The 22,166-nt window shown below is 43.2% G+C and overlaps 1 protein-coding gene across 8 annotated transcripts in view; it reads left to right on the top strand.

Moving 5' to 3' along the window:
• The first annotated feature begins 2,371 nt into the window (after positions 1–2,371).
• GRB10 (growth factor receptor bound protein 10) overlaps positions 2,372–22,166 on the top strand; it is a 147,901-nt gene continuing 128,106 nt past the window's right edge. For 4 of the 8 annotated variants that reach the window (XR_009276800.1, XR_009276798.1, XR_009276799.1 and 1 more), the window contains exons 1-2: positions 2,397–2,807; positions 2,975–3,172. The gene's annotated coding sequence lies outside the window, so the exon portion shown is untranslated. Of the gene's footprint in view, positions 2,808–2,974; positions 3,173–3,486; positions 3,620–22,166 lie in introns of those variants that run through there. The other 4 variants (XR_009276801.1, XM_058830917.1, XM_058830921.1 and 1 more) reach the window with 4 other exon arrangements.

Raw genomic sequence — 22,166 nt, 5'->3', positions numbered from 1 at the left:
GAGGAATCCATCAACTCTTCTGATTTCCATACAAGTCAATTTACTGTCTTCAAAATGCAATGTTAATAGCACTCAGTGTACACACTATAATCCTTTATAATAATGTACATGGCAAATGGATATGTTCTCATGCATTAATAATTTAAAAGTTAATTTTAAGTACTTCATATGATTAACTGATGGATCAGCAGTCTTATATATGAGAAACAGTGAGCACACTCAAAGGAAGAGCATACTGGAAGGCAGCCAGGTGGCTGCCTGCAATGATGCTTCAAAAATACCTGAGCTTTATCCCTTCAGTGTTGGATGCAGAGCATCATGGTCATAAAGGTGGTCTGGTTTTGAGATGCAGCATGTAAATTGCCTTAGAGGTTGAGGTAGCAGGGCTTTTGGGGAGGAAGGGGATGTTTTTAGAAGGTAGGCATCCCTGCAATGCAATCCTACTGGTGGCTGGCATCTGCAGCACCAGACCAGTTATATAACTTCTCCCCTTTCACTTCTCGCTTTTTGAGGACACGCTGTAACACAGGGCTGTAAATTGATATTCTAGGGTGGAAATAATACAGATGACAAAGTATAATTGTTGCATTGCACAGCTAAGGAATCTGCCAGGGGCAAATAGCATTAAACAGTGTGTAGAAGAGGCATGTGTTGAAGTCCTTGGCCATGCCCACAGCAGCAGGTTCTGCGAAAGCAGCAAAAACTGGACACCTATTGCACAAACCCTGGTCAAATCATACAGGTAAATGCACGGCTGCGAAAAAGATGGAGATTTTCTCTTCACAGGGAGGCATAGGGGGCAGACAAGCAGTAACAGGTACAAGTTCCACAAGGAGAGGTCTCACCTTGATTTTGAATCACTGAAAAAAAAAAAAATTTTTACAGTTAGAACAATCACCCACTGGAAAATCATCCCCAGGGATGGCGTGGAGTCCCCACAACGGAAGGCTTTCAAGATGCAGTTGGACAGGGTGACAATCTCATCCCTTTTCCATAAAAAGTTGAACCAGGTGGTCTTTGGAGCTCCTTTCCAATCTAGGCAGGATCTACAAGCACAGGAATTTTCTTATGTAAGCATGTGATGCCAGCCTACTGCGAGTAGGTGTCTCCTTGCCTCTGGAGTAATCTCAGGCAGAATCAGATACCACCTGCATTCACCTTTTCACTAAACAGTAATCTGGACAAGAGATATCTTCTCCTTTGGTGAGGCACCAGCACTCTGAGGCTGGACCCACAAAAGGCAAGATCACAGGGTGAATAGTGAGTAGTTCACAGGAAGGCAGACCAGACCAGCCTAGCAGTGGGATGAGAGGGCTGAACAGGGCTGGGAAGTGACAGCCCACAGAGCAAGCTCCTAATGGACTGGGGCAGGACAGGGCAGGACAGGCAGCAGTGGCGCTGACAGACTGAAGAGCAACGCTCAACACTGCATCAAGTGGAGACGGCGGAAGGAAGCACAGTGACAAGGAGAAGCCGGGGGGCTGGTGGCATGAGCAGGGTGAGCAGTGAGGAGGCAGCAGAGTCGCACGTGGGTCCAAGAGGCTGAGGTGACACACTCAAGCAAACTAGAGAGATTATTTGAGGACTTGAACAGGGAAAGCGAGTGGTGAGAACAGAGAGAGAACAGAGAACAGAGCATGGCTGGAAGCAAGGGGACCGGGAGGGGGTGGCTGATAAGAAAAGCATTCCTTTGCATACAGTAAAGAAGAGCCACAGAAGAAAAAGCAAGAGCGAAGAAGGTATCACGTTACATTTCAAAACATATTCAGCTCGGGCGCTCAGCCACAATACTCCCATTAGTGTACACGTATCTGTATAGGAGGAAACGGCCAGAGATTTCTCCCACTTCTCCTTGGGCTCAATTTCTTTAAATAGGGCTGACCACTTTCTTATGGGAGGTGTTTTTGCGTCTAGTGAAGTAAATATTCCTCTCCTCATAGAGTGACGGCTCTTGTTGGAAGTCAATACGTTTTAAAACAGTAGCGTGCAGCTTTGCTTCTCTTAAAAGAGCTTTTCCACAGTCCGAGTTATTTGCAAGCTACTTGCAAATCGGATGGCTCGGAGCTACAGTGGTGAAATAGCAAAGGTCCCAGTGCACAGAAGCTCCCAGCAGCAGTCTGTAGAACTGCTAGTGGCAGCCTGAGGATGCTGGGAGAGCAGGGCGCTTTGCAGTACGGAGGAGCTCTAAAGAGCCCAGCCGTAGAGTTGGCACATGCCGAGAGCCTGCTCCGTGCTGTCTGGAGCACAGGAAGAGGGACTGGAGCACTTGCCCTGAGCAGTTTTCCGAGGAAAAATGTGACAACGGGACCGATGCGGTTAAAGAAAAAAAATCGAAGCACAAATGCCTCGCCTGTGAAGATGCTCCGTTGGTTTTATTTTAGAGAAAAAACAGCCCTTCCCATGAAAAGCACGCACCGGTGCTACCTGCGAGCGAATTTTTGTTAGAGGGCAGGAGTCCCACCACAGCCCCACGATCTGCCGCCTCCAGCGCCGCTCGCCCCGGGACGTGGGAGGGCAGACAGGGGCGCCGCCGCCACACCGCCCGCGGCCGCCGGGCCTCCCGGCGGCCCCCTGCCCTCGGCGGGGCGCGGGCTGCGGCTGCGTGCGGCGGGGGCGGGAGCGGGGCGGGGCCCGCCGGGAGTCAGGTGGGCGTGAGGGGAGAACGCGGCGGTGGTGGCGGGTGCCGTTAGCAGCGGAGCCGGCGGCGGCAGCAGCAGCACGGACAGGCAGGCAGAAGTTTTCTCCGCAGATCCCTCCCGCAATCCGGGGACGCCCTGCCGAGGCGCGAACGTCCCCGTTCGCGTTGGGTGTGTTTTGCCCTTCCCCCCCCCCACCTTTTTTTTTCTTTTTTTTTCTTTTTTTTTTTTTTACTTTTTAAATTTATTTGTTTGTTTGGGTTTTTTTTTAATTGTTTGATTTTTAATTTGATTTTTTTCAGTTTTAATTTTTTCTTTTGTTATTGTTGGTTTTGAAGCGCGTGGCTCCGAGAGCTCGCTCTCCCCCGCCTGCGCCCCACTCCACCCCGCCGCCCGGAGGATCCCCCTCCCTGCCCGCGCTCCCGTCCTCGCCACCGCCGCGCACGACCCTTCCCCCGACCCCCTGCGCCCGCCCCAAACTTGGCGGGTGCGTGGCGCCCGGCGGGGACGGTGCCGGCCGGCCGGCCGCCCAGCAGGTAAGGGGCCGGGGGGCAGCGCGGGGCGCGCAGGGAGGCGGCGGCGGCTGCTGCCCCTGGGGAGCCGCAGCGGGGTGAGGCCAGGCCGGGGTGGGTGAGGGCTCGCCGGCTCCTCGGTAGCGGAGGCCGGTGGGAGGAGGAGGAGGAGAGCAAACTTCCTTTTCCTGGGGCCGCTGGCGAGCCCCCCCCCACCCAGTGCCCGCGGGCAATGCGCCCCGCCCGGCGCGGAGCCCCCGGGGTCGGACGGGGTTCGGGCGGCGGTCGCGGGGCTCGGGGGATCGGCCGATTTTCCCTGTCTCGAGGCTTCCTTGCCGCGTTTTGTTTGCTCGCCGACTGCGCGCCTCGCCCCGGCAGTGCCGGGAGCCGGGCTTTCCCGTCGCCCCGCGCTGGAGAGCGAGGAGCTGCCCCGCCAACTGCTGGTGGTGCTGCTGCCGCTGAAACTCCCCGGTATTCCCCTCGCTCCGTTTAGGGTTTGCGGGAGGGCTGGTGGATGGGCAGTTCGCAGAAATGCCACCCCGGAGTGCTGCCACCTTCCTGCTCATCCGCGGCGGGGATGTGCAGCGGCAGCCGGGCGGCCGTGTGCCCGCGGGAGAGCGGCCCTGCCGAGCCCCCGGCCGTGCTGACAGCCCCTCGCTAGCCCGGGAGAGAGACCCTCCCTGGGGGGCGGTGCGGAGCTTCTTCTGCCCCAGCTCCACGCCGGGGAGAAGCGCGCACGCATGGCTCTCATTGTATAACTATGGTACTGCAAGCCGGGGCTGAAACTGTGGCATCTTTATAACAGTTTGCAGTTAATTGGTTTGGCAGATGAACTGCACAATCCTCTTGCCCGCTTCTGTTGCTTAAGTGTCATCGCCCCCTCCCACCCCTTTCCCCCTTTTCCCCGCTTTTCTTTGAAGCGTCGCATAACTTCGTATTGCCAGCAGGGTGGAAAGTGCTGATTCAGCAGCCAGGAGCCCCACTCCATCTGAAGTGGTGGTCTGGCTGAAATGCTCCCATTAGTTGAAATGGGAACATGTGTTGCTCGTATGTCAAAGCAGCATTGATCGGATTTGCTAAAACAGACCCAAAGAATGTGGTTTGCTTTTCTCTTCACTAAGGCAGAATGAATTTGGAGTTGGGGCAAAACAGGAGGATAGAAGGGATGTGGGCATCTGCCACCTTCAGTTATGCTTCTGAAGGTCAGCTGAAATTGTTTTGCCCCATAAAGGTGTTCATGTGTTTTAATGGAGGTGTTGTGGGTTGTGTAGCAGGGATGCATTAACACTCCAGCTCCATCTATTCCTGTGTTCTGAGTTGTACTTACAGCTCTAGAAAAGGTACAGAGAAGGGCAACAAGGCTAATCCTAGGATTAAAAGGAGCGAGTTATGAGGGCGGGTTAAAAAAAAAAAAAAATCACAAACACATGGAGATTAGAAAGCCTGCTTGGAAAAGGGGAAATATGCTTGAAACTTTAGATGAGAGCTCTGGCTGTGCTTCATGATCGTTTTGGGGCTGAAGCAGAGTGTGGGATGTAAGCAGGGGATGCTCTTCCCATGTTGTTAGTTTTCCTCCAGGGCTTAACCTCTCAGAGCAGCATAAGAAGGAAAGCTGTTCCAGAGCTGTATTCCTCTGGCTACCTTTGTACAGATATATGTTAATATCAGAGCTGCTTGGGTTTTCTTTCTCTAACACTGGACTCTTTAAAATTCAGCACAGTGTAGAGGAAACAGCAGAGCCTGCGGAGTAAGGCTTGGTAGCCTTACTGCAAACAGCAAACTGATAGAGCAGCAGACTCAGATGCTTGCCTGTGGTGGTCATTTTACCATGTTATAGTCTGATTTATTTTCTTCATTTGGACATTACTGGGTCTTAAAGTAGGTCTTGTTTGCTCTGGCTACATATTAAAGGTCTTGTACTTCCATGGTTTTCCTTGATTTTGTTAATCAAACTATTCCCTCTCTTAGCACTGTGTGAGTTGGCTTTTATCCTCACATACAGCCACACCTGGATTTCAGTAGCATATTCCTGTGTTTTTTAATTCATAGTCCAAAAGCTCTGCCTAAATGCAAAATGTATCTTTGTATCTCACTTCTTCTGCAGTGTATAGTGTGCGCTCTGTGAATAAAACAAGTGTTTGCAGTCTTCTGTCTTGCAAGTGCTTAAATGACTCTAGCAGGAATCGTTATGAAGGTTTTCTTTGGTCATGTTCTCATCTGTACTTGGGATGTAAATGGGCAAGAAGTATCTGGATCTTTCTGGCAAAAGTATCCTTCCGAGGCAGAGGAGAGGGATAGCTGGGTCATGCACTGCTTCTGCCAGCAGCGCCGGAGTGTTGCACTTAGAATTTGTTTTCTGACAGCCCCAAAGGAGCAGATGTCCCTCTAGATTATGAGGCACTGTCAGCTTCCCTGAGGTACGTGTAGCAGTTGCAGCAGGCAAACTGAGGGGCTCCTGGGTGGTGTCACTCTGGATGGGACCTTACAGTTGCTCCCTTTTGCTGTGCCTCTCTGCATGTGGTTATGGAGGTGATGATGCTAAATGAGGCCAGGTTTCTAGGTGTAACTTTTGCTCTTACCAGCTCAGCTCTGTCTTGCAAAGTGTGTATGTTTCTGTTTGAAATGCACTCAGGTGCTTCTTCAGACCACTGAAATGGTGGAGGGGTGCCTTTTGATGCCCAGTGGTATACATTTTTTGGATGCATTTAAGTATTTGCTCAATTAAAAATTTCACTGGTTGCAGCAAACACTGTGGTGAAACCCCTTACTATTTTCTGTTGGCCTTTTTATTCTAAACCTCTGAGTGAACTTTGTCAGAGGAAAAGCTTCTCTCCACTTTGTGCCAACATTTTTGTCCATACTAAGACTAAGGAAGCCTGCTTTTCTTTGGATTTATCTCAGCTATGAGAGTATTGATGTCAGTTCACAGTGCAGTGTTTCTTAAGTGTGCCCACCTGGCTCAGTGTTTTCATAAACAAGGAAGATAACTCCTGAGACCTCTGCCCTCTGTCAGGCTTGCATGCAGCTTACCAACTGCCTTGGCTACAGTGTGATTGCATAAGCCTCCTTCTGTAGGAAAGCAGGCTAAGAAGTTATGATTGTTTTTCTTGGAAACTGGACCTGCTCCTGGCCATATCCAAAATACACCAGTTGCAACTAACTCTTCACCCAGGGAAATCTAGGAATGGAGATCCTTTACCGAAAAGTTGAAACGCCACAATCTTTTATAGGAATTACAAGGAATGAGGTTGCCAAGGAATTCCTTTATTAACATTGAGCTTTATTTACAGGTTTGCTATCTTTACATTGCCTGCTGGTCCAGAGAGCATATTGCAATCTAAACTTGCATGTGGCAAAATAGTCTTGATTCCCATTATATTTTCTCTGAAACCAGTGGCTGTTTTGAAACATAATATCATGAAGTAAACAGATGCCACCTCACTGATTTCTCTTTCTTTATACATGTTGAACTGTGCACTTCTGAACTAGTCCCATGCCAGATCTTTTTTATTCTCATGCCATCTGTTGAATTGGACAGCAGTTCTCTCTTGAGCTCAATATGGCTCCTCTGTTGCATCGGGAATGTGGAGAGAAAGCCAGATTCCACTATGGGAGCATCATTAAAGAAAACTCTTGATCAGTAAGGTGTCCTGTCCAAAAACAGTCACTTGAAGTCTTCAGTGATGAAACAACTAGAATAGCCTGACTTTATAAGATTTGGTTGGATATATTCAGCATTCCCTTTTCTTATATGCTTTATTCCCCTGGATGCCATCCTGTCAGCAGGTACATATGTAGAGGGACAGACAGACGCTATGTTTTTTATATGGGTCCAATAATCTGGAAATTATGGTGTTTATGGTTTCTAGCAGCTTTTGGACTTCAAATGTACATAGGAGCACTGAATATCAGTGCCAAGGTATCCTGAAACTCATTATTAAAGTGATGTTCACATTCACACTATTGTGCATCCATTGACTGAAAACTTCTTCCCTCTTTGCCTTCCTAGGATCTTTCATAAGTCATAAATGTATCAGTTCATACAGGGCATATGGACGTGGATTTCAGGACTGAAGGCATTGCAAGTTCATCCTCTGCTTTAGAGGAGTTCCCTTATGAACAGTTCTGTTTTTTCTGATACCTGTAACAGAAAAGACCAGGGAATTCTGTTTCATGGTGAGGAGTCACAAATATATGAGATTATGAGCACTGGGTGAGTCACTTTCTGCTAGAAGGTGGCAGCAACTTTATGACTGTTGCTTGGGTTTTTACAGCCAATCAACCTGCAGTAGCACTGACCAGAAACTCAGGTGTGGATCAGACAAAAATATAGTCAGGATGAGTAAGGATGGGTTCTTCAAAGCCCAACACTAATGCTCATTTACAAGTCAAGAGAGCTTTTAATGAAACCTGCTAATTGCATCCCAATTAGTTAACCCATGGGGAATGCAGATTACCACTCCTGAATGGCAGAAGCTGTCATGAAGATCAGTTGTTTTAAAATGGATGATCTTTTTAGCAGAGTAGGACGTCTTCTCCTGTATCATGGATAACATGTAACTACTGCTGTAAGTTAGTGTGAGGGACCTCCGTCTTCCTGAATCCTTTCAGAAACCTTTGGTAAGTCATTATATCCCTGTGTATCAAATGAGGATTTTGGAGTGAGTAAAATGGTAGAGGAAAATGTGTAGTTCTCTGATGTATGATATGAAATAAAATTACAGATTATATTAAACTTGTGGATTGCCAAACTAGATCTGCAATAATCTAGGCACATGGTGTGAAAGTCTACCTCATTGATACTGAGAGAGGTGAAATATGTTTCTTTTGGACCTCTGCAACTTTCAAGACTGCTGTCTTTGAGATTATGTTTTTTCCATTACAATGGGATAAGGCATATTTTCTGTAATAGTTTGACCTCTTCTTGGCTAAGGGATCAGCAGTGAGAAATTCCCCTTTTACCACATGATGATGGAACAGACTGTTTATTCTTCCCTAAAGTGAGAACTGGGGAGAGGGTGAGGGGGGTTGAAAGTCTTGATTATATTGTGCTATGTATTTCTGAAAAGTGCTTTGGGGCAATAGTTAAAGTCACAGTCTTTGTATGCAGAAGTGATGAGTGCCCTAGACAAACTCACTGTGAACACCGTCGTTATCTCTGCATTCTCTTCTTGTGGGCAGATGCTGTAGAATATTTGAGAAAGAAACAGAGTACCCTGTTTCTGTTGTATTCTTTTGTTGGACTCCAGGGGAAGACTGCAAGAGGCTTTCCTATTATCTTACCCTCCTGCTGTTGAGCTGTCATCCTTAGGCCAACAGCAACAAGTAGAGCAGCTATGTTGATCTTAATGCCCAACAATTACATTAATGGTTGCAATATTAACCATTGGACAGTTTTGTTGCTCTAGATGTAATAGTCAAACAATATATTTCTTAGTGAGTCTGTTTCAGCTTTTTTGGAGGCCAAATCCAAGGACCATGGGGATGTTCCAAAAAAGACAGTTTTGCACAGACAGGGATGAACAGGATAATTGTAAACACATGTTTGGTTAAACCACTAGCAAACCAACTTCTCATTCTTCCCAGCCTCCATCAATGCCAGCTTCTACTAGCTCATAAGAGGACAAAAATAGGAAATTACTTTCCTGGCAGACAAACCATAGAGGAAATACCATACCATCCTGTTGGAAAAAACCTATAGCCCAGGGAAAGAGCTCTCCTGCTGTGCAGCAGTGCGGATTTCTACATTTGTTCACACAGTAAACATCAGAGCATGGTCCTTGCACTGCCTTCACACTCTTGCTGCAGAATTTGTGTCAGCAGAGAAATGTGCGTCTGTATCCAAGCACTGAGCCTGTGGTTACTGAAGGCAGCTAAGTAAGGGTGGCTAATACTCCATGAGACGAGTATCATTCTTCCATTATGCATCCCTGGTGAGAAAATCAATAAGCAGGGAGAATCTGTACGTCTTTGAACTCTTTTCATGGTGGAGATTAGCACTTGATGAACATTTAGAGACTTCTTTCAGTGCCCAGAGTCTAAATTCTTCTTTTTGATGACTTGATCTAGTGGCTGCAGCTCTGTCCAAACTCATGTTGTTGGTTTGTAGCAGAGACTTAAGTTTTCAGAAGTTACTTTTTTACTTTGCTTAACTTTATTTCTAGGTAATTTTCAGGTATTTACATTTTCAAGCTGTGAGAATGGGAATCCATTAAATGTCAGCTAGATCTCTTTCACTGCTGATGTTGCTCTTAGTGAATGATCTGTGGTTCTGTGACTCTGATTTTACATTTAAACATATTTTTGGTCAGGGAGTTGCAACAGGGGTCTGTGTATGCTTCATATATTTGTAGATATCAAAACTAACTGGCAGCAAGGATTTGAATCCTTTACTAGAGAAAAAGCTGCTAGAAAAATTTTCCCAGATACTGACTTTATCGGAGGATGGTAGGACAAGAAATTGTTGTATATTAGAAAGAATTGGAACAGAAGTTTTCAAGGCTGAAATATAAATGGGGAGGTGATCTCTTTTTTCTCCCTGCTTTCTTCTTTCCTTATTTTCCATTATATTCATCTCTGCCAAACTACTAGGTATGGATTCAGATAGGAGAACGTTCTCTCCTTAAATGGGAATTGAGGGAGGGGGTGAGAAGGACTGGGGGAAGGTAAAATCTGTAGGTTGGTTTTGCTTAGTTGTACTGTTAAAGCTCTGAGCATCCTTGGAAAGGAATGAGGAGCTTTTATTATATCAAAGCACAAGTGTGGAATTAAACTTCAAGGAGCTGGAAAAGCTAAAAATTCAGAAGGCTTTGGCACAAGACAAAAATATCACAAGCTTTCTTAAAAGGCCTGCTTTCCCTTCTGGCTCAAATGTATTAAAAGTCCATTTAGGAGAATGTTAAGGGAGAAATACATATTGTGAGACCATCGATTATTTCTGAATTAATGTCTTGTGGGGGATCATTCTTCATTCTAATGGCTGCTCATGCTGACATCACCCAAGATGTCAGGGGATTATGTCAGAATTCAAGCCTTGATATTGTGCAGAACAATGGCTTGAGTGCTGGCAGATGCTTTCTTGATGGGTCAGGTTGCTTTTGTTTATCCTGTCCATCTCTGTGATGTTCCAGTTACTGTACGTGGTCACAGCAAGAGATGTAGTAAACAATTTACAAGAGAAGCATATCTGTGCAGCATGATTGTGAGGACAAAGTACTTCTTGCCTCTGCATCTAATGCTAGAGGCAGATTTGCCATCATCTAGATGCACAATGCATGCATTTTTAATGCTTTATGAAAAAGCTCACCAGCTGTAACACTGTCATCTTTTGTTTAGTTCTGTTATTTGTTGTATTATTTTGTTTGTTATTCCAGGAATTCTGAAGTCAAAAAGTTGAGGCCAAAAGTGGGTGGGTTTGGTGGTGGAGGTTTTTTTTCCCCCCTGGTCTGTTGGTTGGTTTGTTGTTTTTTGGTTTGCTTTTTTTCCCTGCCTTGTGCTGTTGGGCTCTTAGCTTTAGTTTTTTAAGTTATGATTATAATGAAGGTCCTTGTGGTTTAACCTGTCAGGCAGATAAACACCACACAGTTGTTCCGTCACTTTTCCCCCCACATCAGGGGGATGGGGAAGAGAATTGGAAAAAAGGTAAAACTCCTGGTTTGAGATAAAGACAGTGCAGGAGAACTAAAAAGGAAGGTAAAATAGTAACAACTGTTGCACTATATTGGGAATGGAGAAGCATGACATGGACTCTCTTCTGGGTTGCGCAAGAGAGCAAGTTTTATGATTCCAGATCATCTTTTATAGACAGGTCCAAGAGGTAGAACTCTCATTGGTCATTAAACCAACGCATCACCATTATTGGACAATTGGGAGCAACACCCCTTGACTGTTTCTTGCAAATAAAGAATAAGGATCCAAGCAACACCTGCAAAGGCTGTTTTCCATCTTCAAGGACTGTTTGGATTCCTCCTTATGATTTCTCAGGCCAGAGTGAGAAGCTTGTGTGAGTTAGTTTCACATAGGCTCTGTGCTCCCTGCCTGCTTTCTCGCATTCAGCATCCATAACAACTGAAAAAGATGATACAAACAAGTGATGATTAGTGTAATTGCTCACCACCTGCTGATTGGTGCCCACCTAGTCTCCAAGCAGCAGGCCACTGCATCTCCCATCTCAGCATGATGCTATATAATATGGAATATTCCTTTGGCCAGCTGGGGTCAGCTGTCCTGGCTGTATCCCTTCCCAGCCTATTGTTCACCCCAAGCCTCCTCACTGGGGTGAGAAACTGAAGAGCTGTTAACTTGCTGTGAACACTACTCAACAATGACTACAACATCAGTGTGTTATCAGTATTATTCTCATCCTAAATATGCTCTGTACCAGCTTCTAGGAAGAAAATAATTCTACCCCAGATGAAACCAGGACAGGTCTGTGAGGGGAAAGCAATCAAACTAGCCCTTGATGATGTTCTAGAAATGAATAGACTGGAATGTCACAGTCTATGTGCGGTTTTCATTAACTGATTCTTTTGATATACTTTACTGGTAGGCTATTATAACATTACGTGTAGTCATCACATTTATCAGTTGAAAAGTTTTTGAAGAGACATTGTGTTTATTTTCCAAAAGGCTTCAAGAGAATTGAGCAGCAAGACTATGAGATGAGCTGTAGGAGTGGAGAGCAAATACTGTTTGAGTTGCTGACATCTCTAATGTGTACTCAGACTTATTTCACATTTGGCGTGAATTTTTTTTTTCTAGAGCTGATGCTAAAAAAGGCTAGGAAAAAAATCTCTGTGGAGTTCCTTGCTAGCAAAGGTGGATTGCACTCTTAACACATGGGAAGTCAGAGGAGCAGTGCAATGGCTGTTGCAGCTGATACAGTTTAGATGTGTGGTAGCACTTGTAATGCCTGGTTGGGTTGTTGGATAATTTTCCTCCCTAGTGTCCTTTGAAAAACACTATTGATACAGCTTTCAGTAGGGGAATGGCATTGAATGAAGTCTTGCTAGTCTAAGCCTTAGATAATTTTGGTAAATGTGTAATTTGGCTCCATTTACTTGGAAATGATTCTTCTTCTCAGGAGCAGGAGAAGTTCTCACAGGTGTTTGGAAAATGGATGATTTTCAAAAGTTAAGTGAAAGAGTCCTGAGCTGTAACAGCCTGACTTTGTTTTGCTTGTATTCATCTCGGAGAACTCCTTGGGTCCTTCATGTCCAACATGTCCAGCTCTTCCTTAGCAAGATTTATTCCCAAGGGGTCTCATTTAAAATTAACATGAGCTAAGGTGGCATATGTGTAGGTGATGTGAAGTTGCCTTTCAGGTCAATTTGACAATGCTCAGTCGAGTTTCAGGAAGACAGCACACGTACAGTTGTCAGAGAGGCAGGTCACTTCCTTTACCTCTTAGAGTATTTAAATGCTAATTTTTTTGTGTGCGAAAGCTCTGCAATTTGAAGAGATGAAAAAAACTTTTCCCCTGGAGGAGTGGCACATCTTCATTTCTCAGATGAAGTGGGCCATGCTAAGAGCTGACTGCTACCAAAAGCTGATGGTATTACCTTGGGCCAGTTTGGTGGTTCACTACATGTGTGCACGGCCGACTGTCTAACTGGGTAGAAAAGATGTCCTGTGTACTTGTCTTTTCTGGGATTGGTTTTCTTCTGGATTAAAGGATGGGATCAGTTCTTGGAAGCATGTGGTAGGGCAGGTGAGGTGCCTTTGCAGGGCAAGGAAAAGAAATGAGAAAGAGAAGAATAGATCCCATCTCTTTTCAGTGCTAGCAAACTGTTGGGTCAGCTTGGCAGCCCATCAATTTATTTTTTTTCGTTGTGGATTTCATCAAATCTTATGGAGCTACACAATCAAACAAGCTAAGGACTAGACCTGGCTTTGTAGAAGGTCTCCACAGCCTGCCTCTATTTGCAAGGTTTACCTGTTGAAGGGAGGTTTTTGCAATGGGCGGGGGTTACCATTGCATTGATCTCTTTGCTGCCCTGGAATGTGGATCAAAGCGATGTTGTCTTTATTCATGTCTTTTTAATTTTACTTCTTTTTTTAAATAAAATGCACCTGTGGTGCTGGGTTGTTTTCTTAAAATTAATATGAAATGTGTCATTGCTAGGGGGGGTTTTTATTGAGCAACTCAGCTGTAACAAAAATGCTACTATTGCTCTTGTACATTCAAAGAAGATAAAAATAGCACCTTCACAGTTTCAGGAGATTATGTAAGGTATGTGTAGCTGTATTTTATTATATGATCATCAAGAAACGGAGCAACTGAGGAAGTAACTGGTAATAAATCCATCACTATTCATATTATGAAAAATAGCAAGCATAATAGCTGTTCAAACACCAGAGATTTGGTTGACTTGCTCTGAAACATAGTGGTAAAACATATTTGTTTCAGACCAGTTACCAGCTGAAATGTTTTTTTTCTTGGAATGTCTCATCTGTTCCCAGTCTCAGAATCCCAGAACTGCCTGTGAGCTGGTTCAGCCATTCTGCTCTGATCAAGAAGGGCTTCTGTTACAAAAGTCAAATGAAGGCATTTGAGGTGATTGCTGTGGTGTCTGCTGTGGGACAGATCTTGCCCATGAACTTCTGTGACTCTTGAGTGGCTGCCTTAGAGCTGCAGCTTCTCAGCGATGCTAAAACTAGTATGCTTTAGCCTGAAAATATCCCAAACAACCAACAACTTTGCAGACTGAAAGCCAAAATAAGTTCTTCAATAATTTCAGTTATTATTGTCTGTGGTAAATGTGGAATGATATTGGGGGCAAGGTGACATGTTATGGATTTTCTTCATTTTACCAGAGTTTGGAAAGACTTGGAATTCAGGTTCTTGGGCTCGGGATTGCACAGCAGTGACTGGGGTTTCTCTTCAGAAACACTTCTGAATAATTTTTTACATAATTTTAGCACAAAAATGATTGAATTTTGACTAGCTCAGTCCTTCTGACTGGGTACCAATTCTATTGTATGTGGACTCTTGGATGGATGGAGGAAGACATTTTTTCTCAGCCTTTGTTACAGGGACTTGACTCCATCTAGAAACAGTCTCTGTCTTTTGTGAGGTCATCTGAAGAGTGACAAAATATGTATTAAATTTTCTCTCCATACTCTGTATTTTACTTCGAGTGCTCTCTATCAGCTGCTGGCTGAAGTTCAGGTTTTATAACAAATGCTACTCATGATGCTTCAGTTGCTTTGCATAGCTGTATTAGGTTTTGGGGTTGTTGAGGTGAAGGAAGTAATGAATGAGCAGTAATTTAATGGGCACAATAATGTGGTTGTGTAAAAATAGCAAGTTTCTTCCTCTTCTTGGGATATCTAGCCAACTTGTATGCTTGCCTTCAGCCATGTCATATCTGTACTGACTTTGGCAGAGGTTCAGCAAAGATTCATCCAGCCAGAGAAGCATTCATGCAATGAGTACTTTTAAATATGGTTGTTTTTTGGTTTTTTTCAAGTGTGTGGGGACTGAAGCTTTCTTCCTCTGTGCAACTGTGGCTTGTCTAAAGTCAATGTTTGACTTTGCACACAAGTGTGGTCAGAGTGAATTTTTGCCTAAACCTATGTTAGAGCCATAAATTGTTGCATTGTGTGGGCAATGATGCTTTCATCCAGTACTTGGTCTTAGTCATCTCTTCCCGCCAATATCCTCTAATTCTGCAGCTGTAACTCTGTGAAACCAAGCAAGGAATTGTGTGCTTTGTGTGAGGAGCTTGAGAACTTTTTGAATCCTGACTTGAGAACTTTTTGAAACCTGGAGGTTTTCGAAGTGGAATATATATGCACACTAGATATTTTACTATATTATACAGACCTTTTATGGTGTCTGAGAGAGGTGTATCTCCTCTGCAGTTCAATGCATACTACATCCAACACTATTTTGGAATCCCTGGGACCTTAGGCTGAAACATTTCAGCAATGTGGTGTATGCAGGGCTGGTTTGTGTTGAAGTTCTGAGCAGGGCTGTGGGGCTGCTGGGCTTAGTGGTAGTGTGGAAGCTTTGTAGGGCTGTAGCTGTGTGTGGAGCTGCGAGGCTTGGAGGAGGGAGCTTCAGGTTAAGTCTTCCTAGGGTCTTCTGGGATCCTTTTAAAAGCAGTGCTTGTAACAGGGTAACTCAGGATACTTGACACCTTAGCCATGTCAAATGAGGTCCCTAGAAAACCAAGGGACTAAAAGGTCTTATTAAAAGTGATTTTCACCTGAGATGCTGTCTCTGAAATCCATTAGCAGTTTAAAATTAACCAAATCTTCTATGTAGCTTAAATGAATTTTAATGACTTTCTGCCATTTTTGTAAGAGGAGTCTATTTACAATCTTGTAGCTTTAAGTACAGCCTGGATTACAAGTATTTTATTTTATCAGTAGAGATGATTTTTATAGCATGGTGGTAATCTTTCTAAAGATTTGCCCGGTCAATGAAGAAATAACGGGACTTGTATAAACCAAAGCAGAGCAATCTGAAGTAGCTGTATCCTAAAACTGACCTAACCTATAAAGGTTTGAATTTTCATGTCATCTTCCATTGGGAAGCACCACAAAGTCTCCTGCTCTTTGCATCCTTTAAGAAAGAATCAAGCCATGCCATTATTAGGGGAAAAACTGAATACAGACTAAAGATCTAAAATTTATCTAAGAGGATCTATCTAATGAAGGCCAACTAAAAATGGTTGGATTTTTTTTTTATTGTGATACATATTGAAAAAGAATTATTAGAAACTATTTCAGTATTTTTGAGCATTTGATTAGCAATTTCTAAGTAACCTCTGCTCATATGTGTGTTTTGTAGCATTGGAACAGGAGAGGGAAAGCTGCTTTAGAGGAGCCATTCTGAGAACCCAGAAGAGAAGGCACAAAGAAGGAAAATATTGATACAGCTTAACTTTTTCATCCCCTTGATCTTTTGGAGTTTTTTTCCCTCCTTGTAGTGCACTACATCTCACAGCAGTGTGAGATGAGAAGAAATCAAATTTACTTCCATAGTCACATGTGTCTTTCTAGTGTGATGTAGAGAAAAGGCAAAGTAGGCTGCACCCCCACCCTTCTCTATTGAAGATGATGTGATGGGTGGGGGAATGTCTTAACTCACAGCATAGCTAAATCATGTCTCTGAAAATGATTACTGATGTGATTATCTCTTTGGAGTAATGCTAACACTTCCTTGGAGCTGCTGTGAGGCATCTGTATGAGAAAAGTCTGCAGTTTTTGGTGAATGTGTTTTGCCTGTGTGATGGTTTTATCACTCTGTGTTTGCTCCCACATCCCAGCTTATGGAAGTTAAATTCTGTCAGAGATGATGGCTTCTCCAAAGGTGGAGGAAGTGTTAGGAAAAAAATGGGGAGAGAAGGAGTATTTATACCACAGTGCATAGTAAACATCCCACTTGTGATACAGGTAGCTAAGTTGTGTCTAAAACTTGGCCTGGCTTCAGTCCTGGTCTAAGCCACAAGTGTAACTTTGGAGTTTATTTGCTATGTCCTGTGGCCTGGTGGCCATTTGGACAGTCAAGGGTTCCAGGGATAACCACATGGTGATGCACCTGAGCAAAAATCCTTCTGATGAATGCAAACAGTGGCCCAGGTGAACTCCGTGAAACGGCAATGTGTGCTTACCTTTCTTGACTTCAAGTGTCTACACCTATTGATTTTATTTTTTAAAGCCATTTTATTTTTCCTTCTTCTATTTTCCAGCCCTGTTACTATTTAGGACTGACTAGTGCTTTGCCTTTGTGGACATGTCAGCCTCATGCTCCAAGATCCCAGTATCTGCAGTTGTAAATATAGAAAAGTGGAGAGCAGAGGGTCATTCCTGATAGAAAGGGATGGGCACTGCCACTAATCCTGTAAATCCACAATGAGTCCTTCCCATGCACAGAAACCTGATCTTAATTCCTAGATCTTAACATCTACGTCTCTTTCCTTTGCTGTGATATTTACATATAATTCCTACTTTTTAAAACAAGAGGGAGTTGGATCTAGTTAGATTTGAGGAAAACTGCATGAGCTAGCCTTATGAATATTTATCTCTGCATCAGCATTTTACTCAGGGATACTCAAGAAAAGATGACAAATGACTGTCTTTTTGACATGCACAGTATAAATAAAATGCTATTTCAAAGCCTCCCTTAAGACTCTGTGGTATGCTTAAATATCTTCCAGTTGCATGGTTAAAGGCTGAAATAAGTCTTGTACCCTGGATTTGGGAGGTTTGTGAAATGCCTATCCCCAGCTACTTCCATTGATGCAAATGGTGGAGGTCAAACTGGTGGGGGGGGGTGGGGCTGGAGAGAGAAAATTGGCTGAATAAGATGATAGTGCTTGCAATTATGTCTAATCAGAGTTCATTTCCTGTAGATATTCCCAGAGGTTTTGCGTAGTGAAAACAAATGCAGGTTGTAATACACCGGTACTCACAGTCCATGAGCTAAAAAAATTGAAGGGATTGAGGTTTTGTTGGTTACCCCATCCCTACTATAGCTTCCAGAGATGCTTGCTACTGAATAAATGTTAGTGCCAAGCTTCAGAATGATAGGATTATAGGATTGCACCTTGCAGTACCGACTCCAGTTAGTTGTGCTGGGGTAGCCATTATTATCTTCCACCCTCTTCTGCAAGAGGAAATTTCTCTATTCCATGTATCCTTCAAAAACCTGACAGGCAGCGGAACCATGAGATCTCGATCTACAGCTTGTAGATTGAAGCTAAGCATTAAAAAATACACATGACATTACAGTCGGTGTGGTATTTCTGCTATTTGTCCTCCATACTGAGACTGAAGAGCAAAAATTCATAGGGCTGAGGGTATGGCTCGTGTGTCTCTGTTATCAGGTTCTGGTTTGTTTGTTGTGTTAGGATATAGCTGTATCTGTGTATCAAAAGAGGCAAGTGCCTGTGTTACACTTCTTGGAAAGGTATTTTGATGCCTACAGTTTTGAGTTGATTTGGGGTTTTCTTAATTTTATTTTTTTTTAGGACATTTCAGCCCTGAAGGTTACAGTTGGTGTGCAGCTTGTTGGTATTCTCATTTTGGTACTGTGCTTTGAAGAAAGAGAGGAGACAATGCATCTGTTAAGCTTATTTTTCTTGTAGCACAGTGCTAGATCTGGAGAAGAGGCTTGACACAGGTGAACTAGTCAAGGGAAAGCTGAAGAGTAGCTCTGTTTCGGATGGCAGCTTGGTGGCAGTGGTTGGGGAAACAGTCACATGGTCTTGGGTATTGACTCACTGTTTGTTTTCCCCTTTAACCATTTTGACTTGGTGCTTCTCTTTTATCTTTTCCCTGTGCCCTCACTCCACCCAGTACAGTAATGTTTTCCGAAATATTTGCTTTTTAAACCTTTCTGTTTCTTCTGAAAGTTGTGGGCATGGAGAAGATATTATTCCCTCTTTTTTTTGCAGCAGACTTTCATAGATTTGAAAGATTTCATCATGACCCTTACTTTTGCTTCTTTTGGCTGAGCTTCATTGTTTTTTCTTTTTTCCTCCCAGATGTCATGTTTTTCTAATTCTGTGCTGTTCCTATTGCTTTTGCTTGAATTCTTTCCAGTTGATCTTTTCTGATATTTGCTGAAGTTTGGGTACCGCTTTGTGCTGGAAGCTTTATTAGCCGCAAGTAGAGCAGAGCTGTTACTTCATGATTCTCACATATATTACTCTATACATTCTTCTATGGTATTTGCCTCTTTCTCAACAAGGAATTTTCCAGTTTCTAAAACTTGCTTTGAATTAAGTCTTTCAGCAAGCTGACTGCTTTAAGTTAGCAGCTTCCCCAAGTTTAATAAGTGTCATTTTCTTCTTCATTATCTAGTTCATTTGTGTTAGAATAGTGTGGGACCAGAGCAGATCTCTGCAGAGGTTATTCAGTATGTCAGGCTATTATGTGAGTATTTCAATGTTTTTTTTAATGTTCCAAGCAAATATAAGACAGTGCAGTTACTCAGTCACTTTCAAATCTGCCATGACTGTTTGCATTGATAACAGTATGACAATTTTTCCTTATCTTTTTAAAGGATGCAATTTGAATCATTTGATGTGGTTTTGCTAATGACAGATTCAGATTCAGTGTTGACTGCTTCTGTGTTCTTAAAATACATTATTCTGACATATTAGGCTGCTGAGTTGGTTTGACTTGGCTCATACATGAACAACTAATTTTTGTTGAGTTCAGTCTTTTATTTTGTTCTTCGTGCTACAGATGCATTTAATGGTAAATGTGTGAATTAAGCAACAAATATCATTCTTAATGTTTTTCTTTCCACTTTTTTCCCCTCCACTTCTGTGGGAAATCACTGTTTGCTATTCTCCAGCCTCTGCTACCTTGGCAATCCACTTTGGACTTTCAAAAATAACTATTAATGATTTGAAGCTTTTAAAAAAAAAATCCAGACTGTTTAATTCATTACTGAGTTTCATGAAAATCAGCTAATTTGAAAGAAAGTTAATTTTTTCTTTCCCCATCTCCTCTCTCCTATCATCGCTAATAGTAGTTTGGTTGTTTTGTTTTGTTTTTTTGTTTTGGTCTTATTACCTGTAGCTTTTTTGAGAAAGTGATGAGTTGACTGACCTTTTCCTTAATCATTATTTTATTGCTGTGGAATTACAGAAAGAATTTTTGATGTCTCTTGTTTCACTTTCACTTATTTTGGTATCGCAATAATTGTCTGCAGGCTATTGCTCTTTTAGTGGAGTGCAGATGGATGGCCTTTGCTTGACCTCTTTACCTAGCAAGACAGACTAACTGTTGCTTGCTTTTTGTCATGTATGGGCAACAGCAAAGCTTAAATATCTTGGATCTGAAGATTAACTAAAAACTGAAGATGAGAGAGAACGAACACTCAGTGGCAGAAAGCTCTCTTCAAATACAAAGCAAGTTCTTTCATCCAGAATCAATGTACTGAGATGGTTAAAGGGCAAATGCTGAAAGGCTGAATTTTTGCCTCAGCTTTTTTGTCAGACTTGGGTTTGAGAACAACATTTAGTTGGTGCCCCTGATTAGCTCAGCCATAATTCAGAAGCCATGAAAGATATGTTGCTTCTGCTGCTGAGGTTAGAATAATTGAAAATAGAAAGTTCTGAAATATACTAATTAACCCAAAAGGACTAGGTAATGATATGATAAACTAGAGGCTTAGTCTTGTGTCACCACCAGATCTAGAAGCATGTTGGATAAGGGGATGTTGACAGAGTGGAGAGAGTGAACAATGCTAATGCTGTTCACAAAATAAGAACCCTTCTGAAGAGGAACGTACAGTTTTAAGAACAGATGGTCTAGTGGTATTAGAGACTAACAAATTTTTGTTGGCTGGGAGCCGTCTTTCAGGTTAGGATTTTGTCTTTAAAGCTCTTTCATAGAGTTGACTTCCTTGCTGCAAAGTACTTGGTAAAAGGACAGAGTAAATTCCTCCTGGGAACTTTTTCTTCCTGGTCTAACAAAAAAAAGAGATTATAGTGGAAGCACAAGGTGAGGGACAGTCAGCTCACAGTGACAGGTAAGGCATTGTTGGAGCAACCTATGGATATTTTGGATTTTGTTCTGCTCCAGAATTAGCTTTCTGCAGGACGGTTGTCACCCCTGTGATGGAAGGTGGGAAGAATGACTTGGAAACATGCACAAATCTTGCTTTGATCATCTCATTTCTTCTGCAGAAGAAGCATATTGTTTGTGAGACAGATCTTACATAATCCTCCTTCTGTGGTGTGTGTAAACATATTTAACACAGGCCTTTTGTTTCTTGACTAGTTTAAATTTAATCAGTAGTGTATGTGCGGAGTGGAAGGGGATAGAAGAGGGGTGAGATAGTGCGTTTTAGATTTATTCTCTCCTCCAGTGCTCTGGAACTTGTATGGATGCAAAGAAGCAAAATGGAGATAAAACAATCCCATTCTTATCTTCTATCTGTGCCCTCAAAACAAACTGACTGTCTCTAACTAATAAGTGGTGTTGCAACCCTCAGTCTTTCCTTGCCTGGTTGATTCTCTTCTTGCGCAGTAGCTGGGAGAGAGGCTTTAAATGAAGAATTGGCATATAAGCCTGTGCCATTTTTGTCCGGCTGTTAATGTTTAAAGTCACCCACTAAAGACAAGGCAGAAGAACAAACGTTGGCCTGGGTATGTGGCATGTGTGTTCTTGTTTAATAACGGAATTTCTGGTATGGCCAGGGATGCATGCCAGCTTTGGCAGTACAGGGCACAGTTCAGATACTTAAGTACTGTACTAAAAATAACAGGACTATTTTAGACTGGGACCCAATTAGGGAGGGAATGACTTGTTGCTCTGCAGTAAGTAATCTGAAGTAGCAGGCAGGCTGCAATGCACATGTAAACCCTGCTGTTTTGCTTGCAGAGCTGCTAGTTTTGACACTGCTTCCTCACTGTTTTCTTTAGATGCTTTTCCAGAGGTTAAAAAAAACCAAACCAAACAAAAAAACCAGAAAACCCCACCCCAAAATACTCCTCTTCTTAAGGCAGGCTTTATGTGCTTTAGTTCACATTTTGGTATTGCAGTGTTTAACAGCATTATAGCTCTTAATCCTCCAGTGTTGGCTTGGGAAATTCCTAGAAGGCAGGGAACAGGAGGTGAGGAGTGATGCTGTCCCTGGCACACTGAGTGAGCTTCACTCTGCCACACAGAAGGGCAGTGAGGGTGAATTTGGGCAGTCAAGGAGCACAGGGCTGTTTGAAAACAGTTGCTTTTCCCTTGGTTTGCCTCCTGGGCACAGAGGAGAAGGGAGTATGGTTCCTGAAATTTGTTGCTGCCGCTGTTGCTTTTCTGTGTCGAGGTACAGTGAAAATAACTTGCACATTTAACCTCCTGAAACAAAGCATTACTTTACACTTTGCTAGTTTCTTTCTGATGGTTTTATTTTTGGTGATGCTGCTGGCTGCCACTTTCTATTAGATCACTTGGATTTCAGTGAAGCAAGTTAGAGGAATCTGAATTTCTCAGTTCATAGTGTGTGTGGGGTGACAGGGAAGGGACAAGCATGCTCCAGCATTCAAATCCTCTGGTC

Source organism: Poecile atricapillus, chromosome 2 (genome assembly GCF_030490865.1).
Source record: "Poecile atricapillus isolate bPoeAtr1 chromosome 2, bPoeAtr1.hap1, whole genome shotgun sequence".
Taxonomy (NCBI): Eukaryota; Metazoa; Chordata; class Aves; order Passeriformes; family Paridae; genus Poecile; species Poecile atricapillus.
Note: the sequence above shows the minus strand (reverse complement) of the source record. Positions and strands in the feature narration are given on the sequence as shown.